This window comes from Oncorhynchus kisutch, linkage group LG2, assembly GCF_002021735.2.
Source record: "Oncorhynchus kisutch isolate 150728-3 linkage group LG2, Okis_V2, whole genome shotgun sequence".
Lineage (NCBI taxonomy): Eukaryota > Metazoa > Chordata > Actinopteri > Salmoniformes > Salmonidae > Oncorhynchus > Oncorhynchus kisutch.
The window spans coordinates 54603976-54627203 of NC_034175.2; the positions used below are offsets into that span (position 1 = coordinate 54603976).

Here is a 23228-nt window from a genome sequence, read left to right on the forward strand (position 1 = left end):
TCAGGATGTCATCAATGTAGACGATGAGAAAGCGGTTGATCATATCCTGGAAAACCTCATTCATAAAGAATTAGAAGACGGTGGGGGTGTTCGTAAGGCCGTAGGGCATGACCAGGTATTCGTAGTGCCCAAGGTTATATGCACTTCGCAGGTCGAGTTTAGTATAGATGTTGGCACAGCTCACTTGTTCAAGGGTCACGGGGATCAGAGGAAGAGGGAAACGGTTCTTGAAAGTGATGTCATTCAGGGAATGATAATCAATACATGGACGGAGACCACCGTCCTTTTTTCCAAACGAAGAAGAAGCTGGACGCAGCCAGGGAAGAAGGACAAATTAAACCGTTTGAGTGATCCATCAATGTAGTTCTCCATTGCCTCATTTTCCGGGATAGATAGGGGGTAAACATGGCCCTTCGGTGGGGACACTCCAGGGAGTAAGTCAATAGCACAGTCCCCTGGGCGATGTGGTAGCAGAGTGGAGGCCTTGAATTTGTTGAAGACATTGCTGTACTGATCGTATTCAGATGGTATGGTGGGTGGCACTGCAGAGGCAGAGTCCTCAATGGTGGTGGCTCTGCAGGGTAGGTTGAGACAACTGGAGAAGCAGGTAGAAGACCAGGACAATAGTTAACCTTGTTGCCACGAGATGGCAGGGTCATGAGGACAAAGCAGGGGGTATCTGAGGATGAGTGGCTGTTTGGGGATGAGAGTTCCACGAGTTGAATGGTTTCGGTTTGGAAGGCTCCAACCTGGAGGGTGATGCTCTGTGTCAGGTCCGTGATGAAGCCTGTGCCCAATGGCTGCCCATCCAGGGTGTTAATCCTAAAGGGAGGGGTGACAGGTGTTAGATCAATGTCAAGCTCTTGATCGCTAAAATGACCTGCTGTTCCCGAATCTATCAAGCCTTCTACGTACTTGGTAACCCCCTTCACGGTTATCATTACTGGGATGGAGAATTGCTTCTGGGAGATATTTAGAAATAAGGACACAGCTACCTGCATGGCAGCAGAGGGACCCTTCTCATCTCTCCGTGGGTGGCGAACAGGGCAATGGCTGAGTAGATTATCTTTCCCTCCACAGAAGAGGCAGAGCCCTTCTTGGATTCGCCTTTGTCGTTCGATATACGGGAGAGGAGCATGGCCCAACTGCATGGGCTCTGGAGGACTCTGATGGGATCATGGAAAGAAAAAGTTTCGGGTTCCTGGGTGGCAGAGTTCTTCGGTGGTCGGCGATGAGGTGGTCGATGGAGATGGACATAAGAATGTATTGATTTAAATCCTGAAGGTCACCTCTACAGGCTCTGCCTGAAGTTCCCTGTTGAGCCCTCTTTGGTAGACAGAAAGTAAAGCAGCCTCACTCCATCCACTCCCTGCAGCCATGGTGCGGAACGTGAGGGCATAGTCGGCAGCCTCACTCCATCCACTCCCTGCAGCCATGGTGTGGAACGCTAGGGCATAGTCGGCAGCCTCATTCCATCCACTCCCTGCAGCCATGGTGCGGAACGCGAGGGCATAGTCGGCAGCCTCACTCCATCCACTCCCTGCAGCCATGGTGCGGAACGCGAGGGCATAGTCGGCAGCCTCACTCCATCCACTCCCTGCAGCCATGGTGTGGAACGCTAGGGCATAGTCGGCAGCCTCATTCCATCCACTCCCTGCAGCCATGGTGCGGAACGCGAGGGCATAGTCGGCAGCCTCACTCCATCCACTCCCTGCAGCCATGGTGTGGAACGCTAGGGCATAGTCGGCAGCCTCATTCCATCCACTCCCTGCAGCCATGGTGCGGAACGCGAGGGCATAGTCGGCAGCCTCACTCCATCCACTCCCTGCAGCCATGGTGCGGAACGCGAGGGCATAGTCGGCAGCCTCACTCCATCCACTCCCTGCAGCCATGGTGTGGAACGCTAGGGCATAGTCGGCAGCCTCATTCCATCCACTCCCTGCAGCCATGGTGCGGAACGCGAGGGCATAGTCGGCAGCCTCACTCCATCCACTCCCTGCAGCCATGGTGCGGAACGCGAGGGCATAGTCGGCAGCTGAATTGCATCCCTGTTGAAGTTCTATGAGGAGGTCTCCTATAGGACGACCGGAGGGAGAGTGATCGAATACCTCTTTGAAGAGGGTGTGGAAATGGATCTCGGATCCGAGTTCTGTGCTGTTGGCAGTCCATATGGCGGTGGCCCGATCCAGGACTTTGCCTTTGAGTAGAGACACAACAAAATCCACAAAATCCACAGATTTCCTCCATACGCTTCTCTTGCTGGGTTAGGCGCCGCTATAGATCCGCTGAATCCATTCCGGTTTTTAGGTGAGGTATTCTGTAATGCAGACTCAGGGAGAACAAGGTGTAGATTCACGCGCAGAGCACGGCAGATGTTTATTAAGCCTTCACAGAAGGCAGGAATCATGGTCACAGGCAGGCAATGGTCATACACAGGTAGGCAGTCAAAAACAATACCTCACAACCATACAAACAGAAATAACTGAACTAAATAGAGAGCTGATGAGACCAGGTGAGAAACAAACACAGGTGAAATCAATGAACAAAAATGAAAGACAGGGCTACGTTCCAGAACACAAAGAAAAAGAACAAGGTTAACTAAGAAAAGAAAAGCAGAACCTTACACCTGAACCTAACCCTTAAACTTAAAATAGCATTTAAATAAATCCAGGACATTAAAAAAGTCCTGACTTTTCAAAAAAGTTCTTATTTTCCTACCTTGTCAGAACATGTGCATGAATAGTTCGGACATTGGGGTCCTGATAAGGTAGGAAAACAAGTACACACACACCACAGCCAATCCATCAGAACAATACAACATGTCTTTACCAGGAACATAGTCATAAGGGGTCCATTTTGATAAACTCCACAGTAAGGCTTTTAAACATTCTAACAGGAGTCCCCATGGGTAAAATTGTGATTTTGGGTCTGGGGGCCGTCTTGTTCTTCAAGGAAGAGGAAACGAGTACACAGGGTTTCTGGGACAGGAAACCACCTCTAAAGGGAGTCTCTTTTCACCAGGTCAACATGATTCCCATCCCACCCCTCCAGATCTAAATAAGCTTTCCTCTGCTTTCTTCTCGTCACCAGGGCAGGACTCTTATCCCATCCCACCTCTCCAGCACAAAGCTTAACTTTACCTCTGCTTTCTTCTCGTCACCAGGGCAGGACTCTTATCCCATCCCACCTCTCCAGCACAAAGCTTAACTTTACCTCTGCTTTCTTCTCGTCACCAGGGCAGGACTCTTATCCCATCCCACCTCTCCAGCACAAAGCTTAACTTTACCTCTGCTTTCTTCTCATCACCAGGGCAGGACTCTTATCCCATCCCACCTCTCCAGCACAAAGCTTAACTTTACCTCTGCTTTCTACTCGTCACCAGGGCAGGACTCTTATCCCATCCCACCTCTCCAGCACAAAGCTTAACTTTACCTCTGCTTTCTTCTCGTCACCAGGGCAGGACTCTTATCCCATCCCACCTCTCCAGCACAAAGCTTAACTTTACCTCTGCTTTCTTCTCGTCACCAGGGCAGGACTCTTATCCCATCCCACCTCTCCAGCACAAAGCTTAACTTTACCTCTGCTTTCTTCTCGTCACCAGGGCAGGACTCTTATCCCATCCCACCTCTCCAGCACAAAGCTTAACTTTACCTCTGCTTTCTTCTCGTCACCAGGGCAGGACTCTTATCCCATCCCACCTCTCCAGCACAAAGCTTAACTTTACCTCTGCTTTCTTCTCGTCACCAGGGCAGGACTCTTATCCCATCCCACCTCTCCAGCACAAAGCTTAACTTTACCTCTGCTTTCTTCTCGTCACCAGGGCAGGACTCTTATCTCATCCCACCTCTCCAGCACAAAGCTTAACTTTACCTCTGCTTTCTTCTCGTCACCAGGGCAGGACTCTTATCCCATCCCACCTCTCCAGCACAAAGCTTAACTTTACCTCTGCTTTCTTCTCGTCACCAGGGCAGGACTCTTATCCCATCCCACCTCTCCAGCACGAAGCTTAACTTTACCTCTGCTCTCTTCTCGTCACCAGGGCAGGACACTTATCCCATCCCACCACTCCAGCACGAAGCTTAACTTTACCTCTGCTTTCTTCTCGTCACCAGGGCAGGACTCTTATCCCATCCCACCTCTCCAGCACGAAGCTTAACTTTACCTCTGCTTTGTCACAGCAGCTGCTCAAATCAAATCAAATGACATTTTATTGGTCACATACAAATGGTCAGTAGATGTTATTGCGAGTGTAGCGAAATGCTTGTGCTCCTAGTTCCGACAGCAATATCTAACAAGTAATATATAACAATTCCACGACAAATATCTAATACACACAAATCTAAGTAAAGGAAAGGAATAAGAATATATAAATATGTGGATGAGCTATGTCAGAGCAGCATAGGCTAAGATGAAATAGATAGTATGGAATACAGTATATACATATGAGATGAGTAATGTCAGAGCAGCATAGGCTAAGATGAAATAGATAGTATGGAATACAGTATATACATATGAGATGAGTAATGTCAGAGCAGCATAGGCTAAGATGAAATAGATAGTATGGAATACAGTATATACATATGAGATGAGTAATGTCAGAGCAGCATAGGCTAAGATGAAATAGATAGTATGGAATACAGTATATACATATGAGATGAGTAATGTCAGAGCAGCATAGGCTAAGATGAAATAGATAGTATGGAATACAGTATATACATATGAGATGAGTAATGTCAGAGCAGCATAGGCTAAGATGAAATAGATAGTATGGAATACAGTATATACATATGAGATGAGTAATGTCAGAGCAGCATAGGCTAAGATGAAATAGATAGTATGGAATACAGTATATACATATGAGATGAGTAATGTCAGAGCAGCATAGGCTAAGATGAAATAGATAGTATGGAATACAGTATATACATATGAGATGAGTAATGTCAGAGCAGCATAGGCTAAGATGAAATAGATAGTATGGAATACAGTATATACATATGAGATGAGTAATGTCAGAGCAGCATAGGCTAAGATGAAATAGATAGTATGGAATACAGTATATACATATGAGATGAGTAATGTCAGAGCAGCATAGGCTAAGATGAAATAGATAGTATGGAATACAGTATATACATATGAGATGAGTAATGTCAGAGCAGCATAGGCTAAGATGAAATAGATAGTATGGAATACAGTATATACATATGAGATGAGTAATGTCAGAGCAGCATAGGCTAAGATGAAATAGATAGTATGGAATACAGTATATACATATGAGATGAGTAATGTCAGAGCAGCATAGGCTAAGATGAAATAGATAGTATGGAATACAGTATATACATATGAGATGAGTAATGTCAGAGCAGCATAGGCTAAGATGAAATAGATAGTATGGAATACAGTATATACATATGAGATGAGTAATGTCAGAGCAGCATAGGCTAAGATGAAATAGATAGTATGGAATACAGTATATACATATTTGTTGTGAGCAAGCAGAAAAACAACCACACACACTTGTGGTTGAGTTGCATTCCAAGGATATCCCTAATATGCATTGTCAGCACTGCCACTGACTACATATAGACTGCTAGCCATCAGTATACACACACTTTTATTTTATTTCTTTCTCAAGGACTTTTCCTCCCTCCCTCTGCTACAGCCCTGCTCCTCAGCTGAAAACGAGATAACCACATAAACACATGTGCTGTGTGTGTGTGTGTGTGTGTGTGTGTGTGTGTGTGTGTGTGTGTGTGTGTGTGTGTGTGTGTGTGTGTGTGTGTGTGTGTGTGTGTGTGTGTGTGTGTGTTCAGCTGAAAACAAGAGAAAACCACACACATGCTGTGGTCAGGCACCACAAAACACAGCAACAGAACAGCCAGTGTCTGCATTGACAGTCAGGGAAAAGGTCTGCGTCCCAAACAGCACCCGATTCCATATGTAGTGCCCTAATTCTGACCAGAGCCTTATGCCATTTGGGACGCAATCAGATAATGGATGTATGAGGATGACTACAAGAAAGCCATTGGCAGTTCGCATTTCAGTGTGTTGCTATATGGACACAATTATCAACACAATAGCCATACTGTATGGTTCCACAGAGAGAAGACCACCATATTATACCAATTGGTACAACACCCCAACTCCTCTCCTCCCCCACTCGCTCTCAGGGGGACGTACCCCTGTCTCTGCAGTAACACTGTCCTCTCCTCCCCCACTCACTCTCAGGGGGACGTACCCCTGTCTCTGCAGTAACACTGTCCTCTCCTCTCCTCCCCCACTCGCTCTCAGGGGGGCATACCCCTGTCTCTGCAGTAACACTGTCCTCTCCTCTCCTCCCCCACTCACTCTCAGGGGGACGTATCCCTGTCTCTGCAGTAAGACTGTCCTCTCCTCTCCTCCCCCACTCACTCTCAGGGGGACGTACCCCTGTCTCTGCAGTAACACTGTCCTCTCCTCTCCTCCCCCACTCGCTCTCAGGGGGGCATACCCCTGTCTCTGCAGTAACACTGTCCTCTCCTCTCCTCCCCCACTCACTCTCAGGGGGACGTATCCCTGTCTCTGCAGTAAGACTGTCCTCTCCTCTCCTCCCCCACTCACTCTCAGGGGGACGTACCCCTGTCTCTGCAATAACACTCTCCTCTCCTCCCCCACTCACTCTCAGGGGGACCTATCCCTGTCTCTGCAGTAACACTATCCTCTCCTCTCCTCCCCCACTCACTCTCAGGGGGACGTATCCCTGTCTCTGCAGTAACACTGTCCTCTCCTCTCCTCCCCCACTCGCTCTCAGGGGGGCATACCCCTGTCTCTGCAGTAAGACTCTCCTCTCCTCCCCCACTCACTCTCAGGGGGACATACCCCTGTCTCTGCAGTAACACTGTCCTCTCCTCTCCTCCCCCACTCGCTCTCAGGGAGACATACCCGTCTCTGCAGTAACACTGTCCTCTCCTCTCCTCCCCCACTCGCTCTCAGGGGGACGTACCCCTGTCTCTGCAGTAACACTGTCCTCTCCTCTCCTCCCCCACTCACTCTCAGGGGGACATACCCCTGTCTCTGCAGTAACACTGTCCTCTCCTCCCCCACTCACTCTCAGGGGGACGTACCCCTGTCTCTGCAATAACACTCTCCTCTCCTCCCCCACTCACTCACTCTCAGGGGGACGTATCCCTGTCTCTGCAGTAACACTGTCCTCTCCTCTCCTCCCCCACTCGCTCTCAGGGGGGCATACCCCTGTCTCTGCAGTAACACTGTCCTCTCCTCTCCTCCCCCACTCGCTCTCAGGGGGACATACCCCTGTCTCTGCAGTAACACTGTCCTCTCCTCTCCTCCCCCACTCGCTCTCAGGGGGACGTACCCCTGTCTCTGCAGTAACACTGTCCTCTCCTCTCCTCCCCCACTCACTCTCAGGGGGACATACCCCTGTCTCTGCAGTAACACTGTCCTCTCCTCCCCCACTCACTCTCAGGGGGACGTACCCCTGTCTCTGCAATAACACTCTCCTCTCATCCCCCACTCACTCTCAGGGGGACGTATCCCTGTCTCTGCAGTAACACTGTCCTCTCCTCTCCTCCCCCACTCGCTCTCAGGGGGGCATACCCCTGTCTCTGCAGTAACACTGTCCTCTCCTCTCCTCCCCCACTCGCTCTCAGGGGGGCATACCCCTGTCTCTGCAGTAACACTGTCCTCTCCTCTCCTCCCCCACTCGCTCTCAGGGGGACATACCCCTGTCTCTGCAGTAACACTGTTCTCTCCTCTCCTCCCCCACTCGCTCTCAGGGGGGCATACCCCTGTCTCTGCAGTAACACTGTCCTCTCCTCTCCTCCCCCACTCACTCTCAGGGGGACGTATCCCTGTCTCTGCAGTAAGACTGTCCTCTCCTCTCCTCCCCCACTCACTCTCAGGGGGACGTACCCCTGTCTCTGCAGTAACACTGTCCTCTCCTCTCCTCCCCCACTCGCTCTCAGGGGGGCATACCCCTGTCTCTGCAGTAACACTGTCCTCTCCTCTCCTCCCCCACTCACTCTCAGGGGGACGTATCCCTGTCTCTGCAGTAAGACTGTCCTCTCCTCTCCTCCCCCACTCACTCTCAGGGGGACGTACCCCTGTCTCTGCAATAACACTCTCCTCTCCTCCCCCACTCACTCTCAGGGGGACCTATCCCTGTCTCTGCAGTAACACTGTCCTCTCCTCTCCTCCCCCACTCACTCTCAGGGGGACGTATCCCTGTCTCTGCAGTAACACTGTCCTCTCCTCTCCTCCCCCACTCGCTCTCAGGGGGGCATACCCCTGTCTCTGCAGTAAGACTGTCCTCTCCTCTCCTCCCCCACTCACTCTCAGGGGGACATACCCCTGTCTCTGCAGTAACACTGTCCTCTCCTCTCCTCCCCCACTCGCTCTCAGGGGGACGTACCCCTGTCTCTGCAGTAACACTGTCCTCTCCTCTCCTCCCCCACTCGCTCTCAGGGGGACATACCCCTGTCTCTGCAGTAACACTGTCCTCTCCTCTCCTCCCCCACTCGCTCTCAGGGGGGCATACCCCTGTCTCTGCAGTAACACTGTCCTCTCCTCTCCTCCCCCACTCACTCTCAGGGGGACGTATCCCTGTCTCTGCAGTAACACTGTCCTCTCCTCCCCCACTCACTCTCAGGGGACGTATCCCTGTCTCTGCAGTAACACTGTCCTCTCCTCTCCTCCCCCACTCACTCTCAGGGGGACATACCCCTGTCTCTGCAGTAAGACTGTCCTCTCCTCTCCTCCCCCACTCACTCTCAGGGGGACATACCCCTGTCTCTGCAGTAACACTGTCCTCTCCTCTCCTCCCCCACTCGCTCTCAGGGGGACGTATCCCTGTCTCTGCAGTAACACTGTCCTCTCCTCTCCTCCCCCACTCGCTCTCAGGGGGACGTACCCCTGTCTCTGCAGTAACACTGTCCTCTCCTCCCCCACTCACTCTCAGGGGGACGTACCCCTGTCTCTGCAGTAAGACTGTCCTCTCCTCTCCTCCCCCACTCGCTCTCAGGGGGACGTACCCCTGTCTCTGCAGTAACACTGTCCTTTCCTCTCCTCCTATATTCCATCTGTAATCCTGTCATTTCCTCTTAAAGAGGGGATTCCTTCTCACATTTAATCACATCTAATCCTGTGGTTTAATCCAGATGATTTAATTACTAGTGCATTGTGTTATGATTCTTTACCATGGCCTCTCATTGATGGTACAATATGTCTGTAGGGTGTAGTGTGGGGTGGGTTCACCCGAGTGCCTGCAGACAGACAGACTAGACCTTGGTCCTACAATAACAGATGGTAACAGATTAGTATCTATACTGTATCAACACTAGTGCTACCAAACCAGACTACCCAATACCCATCCCCCTAACCATGACACTGCTAAACCATGTAGGGATGGGAGCCGAGGGACACCAGTCTAAAATAAACACAATGATGGGACTTGGGCTATAATCCTGAATAAGGATGTGTCCCAAATGGCACCCTACTCCCTATATAGTGCACTACTTTTGATGAGAGGGGACACACTTAGAGTGAAAAGGGGGGTTTGGGGTGCATATACAGTATGTATATGTTACACTCACAATCAAAATTAATGGAAAAGATAAGCACCATTTTAATTGACTGATGTACAGTGCTTATCTTTGCCATTCATTTTGGGTTGGTATGATTACTGTGACTGACTGAGTGATGGAGCCTAGAGACAAGTGATTTTGGTCCATCTATGCCCAATTAAATACCAGAGGACTTTAACTATGTCCAATTAAATATCAGAGGACTTTAACTATGTCCAATTAAATACCAGAGGACTTTAACTATGTCCAATTAAATACCAGAGGGCTTTAACTATGTCCAATTAAATACCAGAGGGCTTTAACTATGTCAATTAAATACCAGAGGGCTTTAACTATGTCAATTAAATACCAGAGGACTTTAACTATGTCCAATTAAATACCAGAGGACTTTAACTATTTCCAATTAAATACCAGAGGGCTTTAACTATGTCCAATTAAATACCAGAGGACTTTAACTATGTCCAATTAAATACCAGAGGACTTTAACTATATCCAATTAAATACCAGAGGACTTTAACTATGTCCAATGAAATACCAGAGGGCTTTAACTATGTCCAATTAAATACCAGAGGACTTTAACTATGTCCAATTAAATACCAGAGGGCGTTAACTATGTCAATTAAATACCAGAGGACTTTAACTATGTCCAATTAAATACCAGAGGACTTTAACTATGTCCAATTAAATACCAGAGGGCTTTAACTATGTCCAATTAAATACCAGAGGGCTTTAACTATGTCCAATTAAATACCAGAGGGCTTTAACTATGTCAATTAAATACCAGAGGGCTTTAACTATGTCCAATTAAATACCAGAGGGCTTTAACTATGTCAATTAAATACCAGAGGACTTTAACTATGTCCAATTAAATACCAGAGGGCTTTAACTATGTCAATTAAATACCAGAGGGCTTTAACTATGTCAATTAAATACCAGAGGACTTTAACTATGTCCAATTAAATACCAGAGGACTTTAACTATGTCCAATTAAATACCAGAGGACTTTAACTATGTCCAATTAAATACCAGAGGGCTTTAACTATGTCAAATTAAATACCAGAGGACTTTAACTATGTCCAATTAAATACCAGAGGACTTTAACTATGTCCAATTAAATACCAGAGGACTTTAACTATGTCCAATTAAATACCAGAGGGCTTTAACTATGTCCAATTAAATACCAGAGGACTTTAACTATGTCCAATTAAATACCAGAGGACTTTAACTATGTCCAATTAAATACCAGAGGGCTTTAACTATGTCCAATTAAATACCAGAGGACTTTAACTATGTCCAATTAAATACCAGAGGACTTTAACTATGTCCAATTAAATACCAGAGGACTTTAACTATGTCCAATTAAATACCAGAGGGCTTTAACTATGTCCAATTAAATACCAGAGGGCTTTAACTATGTCCAATTAAATACCAGAGGACTTTAACTATGTCCAATTAAATACCAGAGGACTTTAACTATGTCCAATTAAATACCAGAGGACTTTAACTATGTCCAATTGTCCCAGGGAGGGAACGGAACCACAATTATATCTCCATTATATTCAGAGTACAGCATCGGAGCAATGACTTTGTCTACCTCCCAAACGGCACCCAATTCCCCATCTAGTGCATTCATTTTGACCTGGGTCCTAGTGGCCATAGTGTGTGAGAGAGGAGATCACATAAGGTGACAAGGATGTCAGGGTTGGTGTGTGTGTGTCTTGAATTCCCTCTTGTTTTTTGGCCAGAGCCCCTCCTCATTCTCCTGTGCTGCTATGCCCTGGTCACCTCATTACAGAACCATTACAACAGAATGAATGGCTACAACACGTATTGGGGCAGCAGGGTAGCCTAGTGGTTAGAGCGCTGGACTAGTAACCGGAAGGTTGCAAGTTCAAACCCCCGCGCCGACAAGGTACAAATCTGTCGTTCTGCCCCTGAACAGGCAGTTAACCCACTGTTCCTAGGCCGTCATTGAAAATAAGAATTTGTTCTTAACTGAATTGCCTGGTTAAATAAAGGTTAAAAAAAACTTTTTTAAATAAGGCCTATCAAACTCCTCATGTATATTTGGGGTTTGGAAAGTCCAAAGTGAACAAAACCAGGATTACAAAACCATGCCATTTACTACCCATTATGTTACAGTCCATGTAATACACGTAACATCAAATGAATTAGAAGATCAATGAACCTTTCATACAAGAACCATGGAGAATAAAGATATTGGAAGTTAAAAATAGGATACGGAGTGTAATGTGATCAAAGATAGTTTAAGGCTGTGCATCCTAATGATTTCTTTTTCTGAAGGTTTTTCTATTTTCAAAGACTATTCCCATGGAGCATCAACAAGTTAGAATAGAGAATATAAAATAGATGATTGATGACTGTTCTACAGTTCGCAGCAGTTCTCAAGGGGACTGAAGAGACAACACACACCCTCATCAAAACACCAAAAAGAGCTCAACTTTCAACACATTATAAAATCCACTGAATCTGTCACGCAGTGTTTTGGTGAACAGTTGCTATACGCTCAGGGTGCATCCCAAATGGTACACTATTCCCATAGGGCCCTGGTAAAAAGTAGTGCACTACAAAGAGAATAAGGTGGTATTTGGGACACAGCCCCAGTCTCTACTCTCTCAGATGAAATGCTTTGAGAATCACAGGAGATGTGGGAGTTGGTGGGCTCTGTGACAGCTTTTGGCCTGAGGGCTTCACACCAGACTATTGTTCCATCAAGACCAGAAAACTATTAAGGATAACACACACACAAGGCCAGGCACACACGCATTCACATACACACACATGCTGCAAAAACATAAAGATATATGACTGACAGTCGTAGTTTAGTGTGTCCAATGAAATACAAGAGGGCTTTAACTATGTCCAATGAAATACAAGAGGGCTTTAACTATGTCCAATGAAATACAAGAGGGCTTTAACTATGTCCAATGAAATACAAGAGGGCTTTAACTATGTCCAATTAAATACCAGAGGACTTTAACTATGTCCAATTAAATACCAGAGGACTTTAACTATGTCAATTAAATACCAGAGGACTTTAACTATGTCAATTAAATACCAGAGGACTTTAACTATGTCCAATTAAATACCAGAGGACTTGAACTATGTCCAATTAAATACCAGAGGGCTTTAACTATGTCCAATTAAATACCAGAGGACTTTAACTATGTAAATTAAATAACAGAGGGCTTTAACTATGTCCAATTAAATACCAGAGGACTTTAACTATGTCCAATTAAATACCAGAGGACTTTAACTATGTCAATTAAATACCAGAGGACTTTAACTATGTCAATTAAATACCAGAGGACTTTAACTATGTCAATTAAATACCAGAGGACTTTAACTATGTCAATTAAATACCAGAGGACTTTAACTATGTCCAATTAAATACCAGAGGGCTTTAACTATGTCAATTAAATACCAGAGGACTTTAACTATGTCCAATTAAATACCAGAGGACTTTAACTATGTCACTTAAATACCAGAGGACTTTAACTATGTCACTTAAATACCAGAGGACTTGAACTATGTCCAATTAAATACCAGAGGGCTTTAACTATGTCCAATTAAATACCAGAGGACTTTAACTATGTCAATTAAATAACAGAGGGCTTTAACTATGTCCAATTAAATACCAGAGGACTTTAACTATGTCCAATTAAATACCAGAGGACTTTAACTATGTCAATTAAATACCAGAGGACTTTAACTATGTCAATTAAATACCAGAGGACTTTAACTATGTCAATTAAATACCAGAGGACTTTAACTATGTCAATTAAATACCAGAGGACTTTAACTATGTCCAATTAAATACCAGAGGGCTTTAACTATGTCAATTAAATACCAGAGGACTTTAACTATGTCAATTAAATACCAGAGGACTTTAACTATGTCCAATTAAATACCACAGGACTTTAACTATGTCCAATTAAATACCAGAGGGCTTTAACTATGTCAAATTAAATACCAGAGGGATTTAACTATGCCCAATTGTCTTTAACAATAACACTTACATTTAAAGGGTTTCATAGATGGAAAGTCACAAGATGTTTTTTAGAAACCGCTATTCATAACATATAGAACAAACTACTAGCAGATGCTTTTATCCAAAATCATTTAAAGTACACTGAGTACAATAATGATGTGCATAAATTCTCAGGGATGAGTTAAGGGATGGGGACGGGATATTCTCTCTTCCTGTAAGTCTTTAATCACATGTGACTGAAATATGAATTCCAAATGGTCCCCTCTTCCCATTATAATGCACTACCAGAGCCCTGCGAGCCCAGGTAAAAAGTAGGGAATATGATGCCATTTAGAACACACCCTGAATGATACCAATCATCTGTATCACCATGGCATCTGTCCCCTGTCTGTAACACCATGGCATCTGTCCCCTGTCTGTATCACCATGGCATCTGTCCCCTGTCTGTATCACCATGGCATCTGTCCCATGTCTGTATCACCATGGCATCTGTCCCGTCTGTATCACCATGGCATCTGTCCCCTGTCTGTATCACCATGGCATCTGTCCCCTGTCTGTATCACCATGGCATCTGTCCCCTGTCTGTATCACCATGACATCTGTCCCCTGTCTGTATCACCATGACATCTGTCCCCTGTCTGTATCACCATGGCATCTGTCCCCTGTCTGTATCACCATGGCATCTGTCCCCTGTCTGTATCACCATGGCATCTGTCCCCTGTCTGTATCACCATGGCATCTGTCCCCTGTCTGTATCACCATGGCATCTGTCCCCTGTCTGTATCACCATGGAGAGAGAGAGAGATGATTTTGTGTGTGTGTGTGTGTGTGTGTGTGTGTGTGTGTGTGTGTGTGTGTGTGTGTGTGTGTGTGTGTGTGTGTGTGTGTGTGTGAGAGAGTGAAGTGATTGTGTGTGAGAGAGAGAGAGAGAGGTGATTGTGTGTGTGTGTGTGTGTGTGTGTCTGTGTGAGAAAGAGGTGCTTGTGTGTGAAAGCGAGAGGTGATTGTGTGTGTGTGTGTGTGTGTGTGTGTGTGTGTGTGTGTGTGTGAGAGAGAGAGAGAGAGAGAGAGAGAGAGAGAGAGAGGTGCTTGTGTGTGTGTGAGAAAGAGGTGCTTGTGTGAGAGAGAGTTGCTTGTGTGTGTGAGAGAGGTGCTTGTGTGTGTGAGAGGTGCTTGTATGTGTGAGAGAGGTGCTTGTGTGTGAGAGGTGCTTGTGTGTGTGTGAGAGAAAGGTGCCTGTGTGTGTGAGAGAGGTGCGTGTGTGTGTGAGAGAGGTACTTGTGTGTGAGAGAGGTGCTTGTGTGTGTGAGATAGGTGCTTGTGTGTGTGAGAAAGGTGAGTGAGTGAGTGAGTGAGTGAGTGAGTGAGTGAGTGAGTGAGTGAGTGAGTGAGTGAGTGAGAGAGATGTGTGTGTGTGTGTGTGTGTGTGTGTGTGTGTGTGTGTGTGTGTGTGTGTGTGTGATAGAGATAGAGGTGTGTGTGTGGATGAGAGTGATAGAGTGCTTGTAATAATACCAGTGTGCTACAGTATGAATCATCACTCTGCACCCCCAGGCTCAGCCCACACACTCTGCTGATGCAGTTTCATTCTCTCATTCATAGATACATATCTAGAATCCACAGCTATTGCTTGAATTGTATAACAACATTATACATACAAAAATGAAAAATGAGACACTCTCTCTCTCTAACACACACACACACCCCACCCCCCACTGATAGTGCAGAGATCAAGTGTCTCTGAGTTCTCTTCATTATTCAGACCCAATTAAGCCATCCAATCTCAACCTTCAACCACTGTCCCTGTGTGTGTGTGTGTGTGTGTGTGTGTGTGTGTGTGTGTGTGTGTGTGTGTGTGTGTGTGTGTGTGTGTGTGTGTGTGTGTGTGTGTGTGTGTGTGTGTGTGTGTGTGTCATGGTCACCCATCCACAACAACAAGCATAGCAGGGGACAGCAACATAAAAAAAATACCTTGGTCAACAAAAAGACAGTAAACTCACCAAGAATTATGCTAAAAATGAGTTTAATTTAGGAAATCTGTTCAAGTATTCCCACGAATAAAAAAATAGGTGATCGTGTCTCAATGTAATCAAGCTATGAAATGATTGTTTTTGAAAATAACAAATCTCTTATTGGGCTTAGTTTGGGTCAATTCGTTTGGGCTTAGTTTGGGTCAATTAGTTTGGGCTTAGTTTGGGTCATTTAGTTTGGGTCAATTAGTTTGGGTCAATTAGTTTGGGTCATTTAGTTTGGGCCAATTAGTTTGGGTCAATTAGTTTGGGCTTAGTTTGGGTCAATTAGTTTGGGTCAATTAGTTTGGGCTTAGTTTGGGTCATTTAGTTTGGGCTTAGTTTGGGTCAATTAGTTTGGGCTTAGTTTGGGTCAATTAGTTTGGGCTTAGTTTGGGTCATTTAGTTTGGGTCATTTAGTTTGGGCTTAGTTTGGGTCAATTAGTTTGGGTCAATTAGTTTGTGTCAATTAATTTGGGCTTAGTTTGGGTCAATTAGTTTGGGTCAATTAGTTTGGGTAATTTAGTTTGGGCTTAGTTTGGGTCAATTAGTTTGGGCTTAGTTTGGGTCATTTAGTTTGGGCTTAGTTTGGGTCAATTAGTTTGGGTCATTTAGTTTGGGCTTAGTTTGGGTCATTGTACAAATGATTATAATTATGTTCCGGCCCCCCGATCAAAAATATGCCCGTGGCTGAATTGAGTTGCCTAACCCTGATGTACAGGTTGCCCTCTACCATCTACAGCACTAAGCTAATAATAATATATAACCTGGCCTTCGAGTGTCCGTGAGTGTGTTTCTGCTGCCAGTGTGGTCTCAAGGAAGAGAAATAGACTCAAACAAACATGGGAACGTCAGAATTGAGGTTAAGTATATTCTACCTCCCACACTAAAGGTCAGGTTCCTTTGTAAAAACCTAGTGTGTATTAGTCAGAGCATTAAATGACATCACTATCTGATTGTAGGTGATTTAAAGCTGTGCCAGTGCAGCCGTTCTGGACACATTGCCCCTGGCTACAAAACTCACCTCTAACTAGGCAGCAGAACTACCTCTCTGATGTTGTTGATACGTTTTATAAGGACAAGCCTGCATCTTACATGGAATCCTATTCCTTAGTAAACAGTCTTAGAAAAATATCTGCTATCTAGAACCTAAAACAGTTCTTCAGCTTTCCCCATAGGAGAACCCTTCAAAGAACACTTTTTGGTTCCAGGTAGAACCCTTTTGTTTCCAGGTAGAACCCTTTTGGGTTCCATGTAAAACCATTTCCACAGAGGATTCTAAATGGAACCTGTTTGTAATGCATGTCACTATTTGTAGCTGTGTAGTCTGTTTGTGTTGTTGATCTTGGCTAGATTAATGTTCCGGCCGATAGCGAACTAGCACTCACTCAATCACGTGGCTGCTAGCACAGTCATGAAAAGGGGCATGAGGGAAGCCCTACAAAATTATGTTTTTATAAGTAGTTAGAAAGCTCGGGAGCAGGCAATGTTGAAAAGTCATCTTTATACATGTTGCACTTTTCTTGAATGTAGATTTGTAATTGACTAAAACAAGCCGGCAACAAGAAAATTGTGTTTGAAAAAGGTCAAGTTTTTGCTGTGAGCCAATGGGGTAACCTAGGTAACCATAGGATGTTTTCCCCATAGGCGGACGGGGACGCGACATTCTAATACCGACTGGGACTATGAGGCAGCCGAAGAACCATTTTGGAACCCTTTTTTATAAGTGTATAGTAAACTACTTTGGACCAGGGCCCTGTTCCAAAGTAATGCACTCATTATGGAAAATGGTGCCATTTGGAATGCATCCTAAATTGTTGTTGTGAGTCGCTCTAAAACACAACAACCAACCAAGGTCTGCTTGCGTCAACAGCTGAAGAAAACAAGGACAACTTGGATCTCAATATCAAGGCAAACTGAAGGTCCCAGAGACTTCAGCTCTCAGCAGATGAGTCCTGTTCCAGTAATTGATGCAGATATCCTCTTGGGGTGACCAAAACAACTGCTGCCTGCCTGCCTGCAGCCACAGAGTTAGCTAGTGTCCCAAATGGCATCCTATTCCTTATATAATGAGTTACCTATGGGCCCTGGTCAAAAGTAGTGCACTATATAGGGAATCGGGTGTCATTTGGGACAGGCCCACTGAGTTAGTTGGCGCTAGCAGGGTGGATGGGTGGATAGAGCCAGACTGGCAACTCGGCCCACAGGGCTGGACAGGGAGGGAGCTGTCTGGGCAGCTTAGCCTAATGAGTGTCAGCTGAGAAGGGCTGTGACTTAGGGTGGTGGTGGGCCAGACTGGTCACACTACACACACCACTCCTACACCCAGGGAAGACAGTACCCATCTCTTCAGACCGAGCAGAGCACTACTAGAGCTGTGAGTAAACCAGAACCTTGGAACCAAGAGCCCATCGGAACTATAGACCTGTGGCTACTGAATGATGGTGCTACTAGTCTAGTGATGTGATGGCCCTCCTTCTCCCTGAAGTAGGGCCTCTCTGTCCACTATTCTAGAGGTGAGGTTTAAGACTCAGCTTTGTGAAATAAGTTCTGGAACACAGCCTAGAAGGCACACGCACGGGCCGTCACACACCAAGTTACATCAGAATTTGGCCAGAGTAAGTGGGGAGTACAAGCCTTTGGCTACTGCTCACACACACAAAGCAAGAGTTTGGATTATGGCTGGCTGCAGTAGCACTGGGACGGACGGACGGATGGACGGACCGACAGACAGACAGACAGACCAGGTTATGTAAAACTGCTGCTGCACCACTGACATAACCTGCTGACATTACCTCATAACCTGCGGACATACCTCATAACCTGATGACATTACCTCATAACCTGCTGACATTACCTCATAACCTGTTGACATTACCTCATAGCCTGCTGACATTACCTCATAACCTGCTGACATTACCTCATAACCTGCTGACATTACCTCATAACCTGCTGACATTTCCTCATAACCTGCTGACATTACCTCATAACCTGCTGACATTACCTCATAACCTGCTGACATTACCTCATAACCTGCTGACATTACCTCATAACCTGCTGACATAACCTCATAACCTGCTGACATAACCTGCTGACATTACCTCATAACCTGCTGACACACCTCATAACCTGCTGACATTACCTCAACTTAAAACCCACAACCCCAGCTACATCTCAAATGGCACCCTATTCACTATTTAGTGCACTACATATGACCAGGGCCAATAAGGAATAAACGGTCATTTGGGACGAACCCCTGGTCAAAAGTAATGCACTATATAGGAAATAGGCATTTGGCACACGCCAAAAACTTGCGTGCGCTAGATAGCTAGCTAGTTAGCATTTATGTTAATGTCCCCGATCTAACACTAGAGATTAGGCATTAAATAACCTGACACCAGACCGGCTTTTTCCCCTCAACTCAATACTCGCGTGTGTCTGTTTTCAATAAACAATGGACTACACAAAGGTTTTCATTCATAAAAACGAACTCCCTCGTCTTTTCCAGGCAACTCAGTGCTGAAGTGGTACTGAACGTTTTTCTCTCAGGAACAGCAGGCGAAAGGGTGATCAATATTGAAATAGAAAGACGTCTTCAATGTTAATGAAACAGAAGTCGTTCTGTGGTCCATTGAAGCTCTCTCAGGGGCCTACTTTGTGTGCGTGACTGGCTACTTGTTAATGCACAGCCCTTCTATATTGATTATTTACACACTGACTGATTCATTGACTCAAGTATATATCAGCCAAACACATTGCACAGTTAAAGACAACTATTCACTCTTTATTGTCTTGATAGGTCAACTTGTATATTTATAATGGGTTGAGTTATACAAACTACTACCACATACTTGCCTTTCCCATGGTAAATGTAAAATGTGCATGCTTTCAATGGTAGCGTTTTTAGAGCTGGTGTTACAGCCAAACTGTTTCTTATGGAGAATGACTTGCATAGAAAGGCTCGTCTACACAATTCCTTTCCATATCATTTGCATGGCATTTGAAAGAGCTGGAACTGGCATTCAACAGTGGACTTACATTGCAACCACATTGCACACAGCCTTTGCATATCATCCTTATTTGACTACGTAAACCAAATAACAGACATTACAATAATATATCCAAAGCAGGTGCCTGGTGACCTGGTTCACTAAGTACACAGTCCTTAGGGGAAGAACACACACACATAGGTATGCACAGGTACGCACAGGTAGGTCCGCATGCACACACAATTGTCAGGACATTGTGGTCCTGATAAGGTAGGAAAACAAATTCACACACACACAATTTATATGATCCAGACGTATGCAACTTTCTGCTTCAGTCTGTTACATTTCTCTACATGTATCAAAGGAAGAACAAATACTTGATGTATTGTCATGGCCAGTAGAGAGATGTCCACACAGACCAGGGGCAGACAGACATCTGTTATCTGCGATCTGAGCCTATCAGTCAGTAGAGAGGAAACCAGCAGGAAGACTATAATATCTGGAGTCTTCAAGAGTTCTCATGCCAGTGATAGGAACTCACAAGAAGAAAGCCTGACTGACCATCAACCATCACTCCCCCGAGAGGAGACAGAGACAGAGATGGAGAGACATGTGACAGGGAGAGGGAGGGAGAAGGCCCTTGAGAGACTCTATTCTCATCCTGAATGCATCAGGTCTTTAATACCTGAACCTATGGACATGTCCACAACCAGCAGGGAAGGAAAGAAATCGATATAGCTTCAATATCATGTATATCTGATTACACTGGAGAGCATCTACAGGGTTCCAAAAAGGTTATTATGTCCCCATAGGAGAACCCTTTTTGGCTCCAGGTAGAACCCTTTTTGGTTCCATGTAGAACCCTCAGTAGAAAGGGTTCTACATGGAACCCAAAATTATTATGTAAATGGTTCTCCTTTGGGGACAGGTTCTAGATAGCATGTTTTTTTTCTAATAGTGTATGTTCCACTCAATACCTGTTTAGTATTGGACTGAAGTCTCTCAAGGTTTTACCTTCACCCTGATGCCTTGTTGTCATATACAGTACAGAGTTTCCCCTGGGATTTCTTTCAGCAGCGGTCGCAGAGTAAAATAAAAAGTTACATCAGTGGCGGTGTGCGGCTGCAAAATGCATATAGGGGAAACACTGCAGTACAGGCCTCTAAAATGGACAACAGCCGCTTCAGCATCTAAAGAGCCCCTCAGTATTAGTGAGCAGTGCTCTATTGCTCTCTCAATAAAAGCTTCGGAGCTGAATACAAAGGACACTCTACTCCCTGTAACTGTGCTGCACAGAAGCACACTCATTACTAGCCTAGATGCCAGTCTGTTTTGGATCTCTTGCCAACTCCTTGTCATGCCTCAATTCCATGAGAAGTTGGCAAGAGAGTATAAACAGACTGGTATCCAGGCTTACTCATTAGACGTCTGCTCATAACTACTATAATGTAAAGGCTAGGGAAAAAATACAATTCATCATCATAAGTCATGATATTCATCTTCTCTGTTGTCAAGGGGGATTCATCTGAACAATGTTTTCTACAAGTTATTGTGTGCAATCCTATTGTAACATAACGATAATAACATACATGAATTAAAAGGTGTCTTTGAGATTAGACTGATCCATAGTGAATACCGCCATCGAGAAAAATAACATGTACATCAAACACAATGCTCCTACATGTACAGTAGGGTAGGTTATTGTTGAATTGCCATGATAATTAACCAAGGCAATCTTATGACTCAGCATCTTGTGTGTGTGTGTGAGTTCTGAGAGAGTGTGAGAAATACAGGCAGACAGACAGGACGACAGAAATACAGACAGAGAGAGGAAGGGGGCAGTGGGGCACTAATTTCACCTCAAGAACTATCCCTTCTATTGTTTCCACTGTCATTCCATTAGGTTGCACTGTGTTCGCACCGTCAAGAATTATAGATCATCTATAGCAGAGATGGACAACTGGCAGCTGCATTTGGCCCGTGTTCCCCCTTCTGAAGGCCCTCTGATCTTTGTTTTCTTCTTTTTATGTCACCTAATATTTTGGATTGCAACATTAGTTTAGCAGCCATCTATCTAAACGTGTTATCATGGGTGAATTACTGGTGTGTGGGCCCCAATTGATTTTGTTAGTCAGTCTCACTCCGATATCATATTAAAAACTGCAAACATTCTCTCCACCCTACAGCAAAATGTGAAAATTTGTTATAAATTTGCATATATCTTCTCTCCGTCCCATGGCAAAATGTGTAGAATGGCATCAAACTTGCTTTAAAACTGCAACATTTGTTCTACACTCCATGGCACAATTTGTAGAATTGCAAGAAATTATCTCTAAAATGTAAAAAAAAGTATGTCTCTGCTGGGTGGTTCTAATGATGTGGGTATGCAAACCCGTGAGCAACTGCGGCCCCTCATGTTCAGATTTTTTGTGGCTCCCACCCCCATTAATTAAAGTTGCCCATCCCTGATCTACTGCCTACCTGCCAAGCTCTCCTAATCTAAAACGATCCAACAACTGTAGCATAATCATAGATAATGAAGATGATTTCCGTCTATATCAAACAAGAGGTCGCTTTGTCTTAAATCATCACTGAGCAATTGCAACAAGTAAAACAATAGCATAGCTTATCATTAGAAACATCTGCGGTAAGCTTTTTTAAAAACCGAACAGGGAGAGAAGGTTTTGGTAGCTTACACAATCGGTTGTGAGTAAACCGGGAATGCCGATGTTTCAGCACCATACGTGCTGGACCGAACCAAAGCAGCGCGTCAAATTCACCCGGGTACTAGACTGGCTGAGGACAACGATGGACCGTTCTCCCTGCGGCGCCGACTATGCGTTCAGTAATTAACATAAAAAGGTTATAACAGCATACGAATTATATCAATGATGCTTTTATTTCACGTGGGCAACCAATATACGATGATTGATTGGTTCAATAGGCTACGGCCAACAAACTACCAATATACCATTCTAGGTGATCCATCATGGGCAAATCCCGTCTTCAAATGAAACATTTTTAAATAAATAAAAAATGCAGAGGTAGGTCGCATTGGAAGTGTCCACAAAATATGTCCGGCACTCTTCGGCAGTCAGACACAGTCGCAATGAACAATGCGTCATTACTCTGAATCAATTCAATTGAGTACCTCAAATTATTTATATTAATTCATGCACTGATGCACACAATGAGACAACTTAATAAAACCAACATGGTGATATGAATGAATAAAATAGAAGATACAGGCAAAAACTCATGACCATTTTCCACTTACATTATGGTTTTCATCTCTATATATATAAATATGTCATCATACCTGTTCGTTGCAGTGGCTTTGCAGTAGAACTCGTTCTCAGAGCACAGTGACTGGCAACGGAATCCTGGGCCCACTTCACCCCTCCCGCTACTCTGTGACTACCGTAAGTATTTCAAGAGGGGCGCAAACGAATTCAATACAGTCTATATCGGTCTATTATATACACTGCACCTGTTTGCCTAGTATAACTCATAGGCTGTAGCAAAATGTGTTACAGTGAACCATGGAGTAAAATCCTAACATAACATTTCCATTTCTAATAAAAGCAAATGACTATGACACTTGGTTAGGATGATATTATTAATGGAGTGCTATTTTGAC

At 44.8% G+C, this 23228-nt stretch overlaps 1 protein-coding gene across 1 annotated transcript in view; it reads right to left on the reverse strand.

Annotated features, from left to right (window-relative positions):
• map2 (microtubule-associated protein 2) overlaps nt 1-22972 on the reverse strand; it is a 123303-nt gene extending 100331 nt beyond the window's left edge. Inside the window, 1 exon segment of the mRNA XM_031797558.1 lies at nt 22908-22972. The gene's annotated coding sequence lies outside the window, so the exon portion shown is untranslated.
• Between the last annotated feature and the right edge of the window lie 256 nt (nt 22973-23228).